Source organism: Gossypium raimondii, chromosome 11 (genome assembly GCF_025698545.1).
Source record: "Gossypium raimondii isolate GPD5lz chromosome 11, ASM2569854v1, whole genome shotgun sequence".
In the NCBI taxonomy this organism is placed as follows: Eukaryota; Viridiplantae; Streptophyta; class Magnoliopsida; order Malvales; family Malvaceae; genus Gossypium; species Gossypium raimondii.
The window spans coordinates 16,892,023-16,896,554 of NC_068575.1; the positions used below are offsets into that span (position 1 = coordinate 16,892,023).

The 4,532-nt window shown below is 33.7% G+C and overlaps 1 long non-coding RNA gene across 1 annotated transcript; it reads right to left on the bottom strand.

Moving 5' to 3' along the window:
* Positions 1-557: 557 nt before the first annotated feature.
* On the bottom strand, positions 558-3,818 carry LOC105804438 (uncharacterized). The gene is made up of 3 exons (XR_008191371.1): positions 3,560-3,818; positions 1,180-1,242; positions 558-886 (listed from the first exon to the last, which is right to left on the bottom strand). It is a non-coding gene; the product is annotated as an uncharacterized LOC105804438 (long non-coding RNA).
* Between the last annotated feature and the right edge of the window lie 714 nt (positions 3,819-4,532).

The following is a 4,532-nucleotide window of genomic DNA, read 5'->3' on the forward strand; positions in this document are numbered from 1 at the left end:
TGTCAAGCACTTTGACTGCTTGCGGAATACCATATGGATCCATAACAGGAGTCAAACTAGATGTGGCTTGACTCATATTGTCAGCTGTATTGGATAATTTTTCTATTTGACTGGACAATCTTGCAGCCCCTCCAATTTGCTTTGAGGATTTCTTTCTTCCAGTTTTAAAATGTGAACTTGATATCTCAGGGTTTTTTCTTTTTTGACCGTTCCCATCAATTTGAACATCATTTGAAATGTGAACATCATTCAAAATGTGAACATCATTTCTCATATTCTCTTCTTCATTCTCTTCAGGAATTTCGTTGGTAACATCCTCAAAAAAATCACTCCAGAGTGTACCAAAAGAAGGTGCCCATGCTTTATCTCCTGTTGCAACTATCCCCATGAACATTTGATCTAACTTCCCTTCAAATTCGGGATCAATGCCCGAAGTTCAAAATTTTTGAGCTTCAGGCACAACCTACATATAAAATGATAGTTTAATAACAGTAATTATCAATAGCCTCATAAATAAGAAAAAACAAAATATTCAAATTATTAATGTACACAGCCTACTCTCCCACCAATCATCCGATGCATCAACAGTTCTTTTTATAGGATTCCACCCTAGACCAATATCTTCGCCTTTAAGTTTCTTCCAAGCTTTCCATTCTTTTTTTAGGGCATCCCACCTATTTTTAAGTTGTCTTTGTGAAAAACCCTTTCCCGTTTCTTTCTCAAAGTTGGTCATTATTTTCAACCATCCATCTTTTGTAAAATGAGTACCAGGCCTATTGCCTTTCAATATCTCTTTAATACAAATATCATAAAATATTTTTGTCAATCTCTTATCCCACATTGCTTTCACCGTTTCACCACTAACTTCAACCGCCGAAGTACTCATCTATTGTGTATACGAACATATTCGTTGACGCCAGTAAAGCAATCAAGAAAATCAAATGTCACATAAGTATATTTGTTTACATGTGTATGAAAATACATATTCTAATATTAATTTTACCAAAAAATGGACCCGACCATAAATATTTTCCTCTAATATTAATTTTACATGTTAAATGTGTATGAAAATATTTTCCTCTAATATAATTTTGCAAAATGATACATCAATGTTAACTGCATCCAACTATACAGAATCCAAGGCAAAAGCAATAAAAGAAATGTAATAAGCTCACAAACCTGGGATTTACTTTGTCAAGTCCAAGAACCAAGGAATTCCAGAATAGGTTGATTGAGAATAAGCTGAAAATAGTGAAGGGAAATAAATTAAAAATAATATATTGTAAATCAATCATATTAAACTTAAATATATTGTAAATCATTTACAAAATATATTGTAAACCATATTAAACTTTTTAACCTTAGTAATAAGAGAAAACTTTGATAAAACTTTAACTTATTGCATAATAAACCAAGAATTCAAGAATTTTAACAGATGAAATTTTTGAATGTATTTAAGATGAAATTAACCTTTTTTAACTATGCAAACAACAATGCCAAATAATGAAGCTTTTCATGCTACAATAATTTCTTGTGAAAAGAGAAGATAAATAAACAAACTTAAAACATGCAGTCATCATGCTACCATATTTGTAATACTACGGTGATCCTTTCGCCATCAGGATATCTATAAAATTCTTTGTAGGCACATTATTTCTAAAACTTATTTACGGTTAGAACAAAACCTAGTACAGACATGCCACAACACCAGTCCTAGGCTAGAACCCACATGGATGCCAAAGTCATTTCAATATAAGATTGATTGAAACAACTTTAACCACCTGAAACTTTAATATATGTTTTCTTAAATCAAGCTTTTAAATTTCTAGCATTGTTTTCAGTCAAAAGATAACCTCAATTTTCACCTTATAAATAACGAATCATATTTTGAATAAACCACGCATAAAAAAATTCAAAATTTACATAATATAAAGCATTCAACAAATAATGAAGCTTTTCATGCTACAATAATTATTTGTAAATTAAAAAAGAAAGGTTAACCCTATCGAAATTTATGATTATGGGTTAGTATTTTGGTATATTATTACAATTAAGTTACACCATTTACGTGCATTTTTATTTTTGGTTTTAGACTTTTTGAGTTAATGGTTTGTAGGTGAGATTTGGGCTTACCATGTAGCATTTGCTTATTCTTCTGTTGTTCACGGTGCTAGGTTGATTTTTAAACTAAGAGTTTTATTTATTAATTTACAAATATAATTATAAATTTAAATAAAATATAATAAGTATATTCTCAAACCGACCCAAAATCTTATCTAAATCCTTATTTTTTAGACTCGAACTTCTATCCAAACAGCCGAACACATAGGGTCTTGATCATAGTTTTATTATCAAAGAGAGTGAGAGATGGTGGGTTAATATCTGCCCAATTAGGAGTTTGATGCTGTTAGCATGAGTAGATTAGGCCGAAATGATGCAAGAACGTAGAGTAGACAGAATGGACCCAACCTACTTCTAACTCAGTACTTAGGGCAGGCTAGGGAATATGATCCATCCAAGAATCGTGACAAGGGCATCACTCATTCTACCATCTGTTGGACTAGAGTTTAACACTTTGAGATATGGAGTGGCTTCAAATGTTAGATTGCACATGTATGCATAAATGTAAGAAACCTCAACCATAAGATCAAAATTACAGAGACACATTATATAGAAGGATTAAAATTACATAAACCAAACCACACCACTTTAATTTTACTGGGAAGATATGAAATGAGAACATTTCATTTCAACTACTCTACTATTGTATTCAGTCTTTGACCTTAGTTTCAGAGTAATACATCTTAAAAGCTTTAGGTAGATAAACAGGCAACAAGAACCCAAACAGATTGAAGCACCAAAACCCCATATTAGCCAAAGCTAGCACTCTTCCTACATAAACTCTCTTACCAGATCCCGCATACTCGTTATCCACCTTTGTAAACTCACACCTCAACCAGTCTACCAGGCTAAAAATCCTCGTATTGTAAACCATAACATGCACGTCAATTGAATATTGCTAGAGTGCGGTTCAACAAGAGAAGTTGGTTATTCTTTTTCATCTCTTAACAGCAAAAGCAGTATAAAGAAGGAATCCGTCCTAGAACCACTAGTACCGTGAACAAAATGCTTTGATGCATACTAGCTTTTCCTCCATTGATGATTTCTAGCTCGAATAACATCAAGACGAGCAACAACAAATGCTTAAGCACAGTTTAAGAATCTTCAAAGCCAAACGGATCCCATTTTTTTTCCTCTCAGAAACCACTAGATTAGACAAATTTTAATAAAGATATTCAACTAGAAGTCGAGTTGTTCTCATTCTCATTGGTTATTGATTATTGGGGAAGTTCAACAAACAGAAGGAGAGAAAAATAAGACAATGAGAGAAAGGAAGATTGAAACAAGAAAAGAAACAATAGTTGAAATCTTTTGTCTCAAGAAATACCAGCAAATCAACAGCTTCAAACTCTTAAGCAACAGCAAATCAACAGCTTCAAAATATTAAACAGAAGAGGAACTAATAAAACAGAAGAAGAAATATAAAAGAAACTCTCACCTGCTGCGGAAGAGGAACAAAGAACAAAAAATAGAGCTTTGAAAGCCGAAAATGGGGAAAGAAATCGGGTATAAAGCTCCAATTTCACCAGCAGAGGGGAAAGAACATTTAGGGAACCAGTAGAGGGGAAAAACGTTTGGGGGAGAAGACAAGGGTATTTGGTCAATTTTTATCCAAAAGCAGTTACAGCAGAAGAAAAGGAGAATTTTTTAGCTTCTCCATCTAGAGAGAAGCACTTTTTTTATAGAGAAATTTTAAGAGAAAATGAGGCTGTTCTTGGCTCCTTTTAAGAGAAAAGAACTTTTGGGTGAAAAAGTCATTCTCAAACGGGAAAAAGAACGGGCCTAAGTGTTATAAGAGGGAGTTTTTACCCTAACTACAAATGGACTAACTTTGGGGTCATGTTTATTTCTAAGTGGGCGTACGTGGGAATAACACTCTTCTCGTAAACAAGTATGTAATCACACCCTCTCTCAACTGCAAATCGGTAAAAGCTGAAAAGCTAGATTGTAGAGGCCTCTATGAGTGTTTTCATGGGCTTAGGCCATAATGGGCCTAAAATGACCGAAATACCCCTGAAGGGTAAAATGAACGAAATACCCTCGAAGGGTAAAATGATTGAAATACCCTCGAAGGGTAAAATGACTGAAATACCCCTGAAGGGTAAAATGATCGAAATACCCCCAATGCGTAAAATGATCGAAATACCCTCGAAGGGTAAAATGATCGAAATACCCTCGAAGGGTAAAATGACTATTATACCCCTAGGAGTTGAAATAAGTGTATAACTGATTTGTTCTATGATATATATATATATGACTGTTATTGAGTATGACATACTGCATACACGTATGATTTATGACATGACATACTGCATTGGGTTGGGATTCTGATATAGGGAAGTATCTTCGATCTTGGTGGCTTTGCCACATATCCTATTCTTGGCGACTTTCAGTATCACTATTCTTGGCGC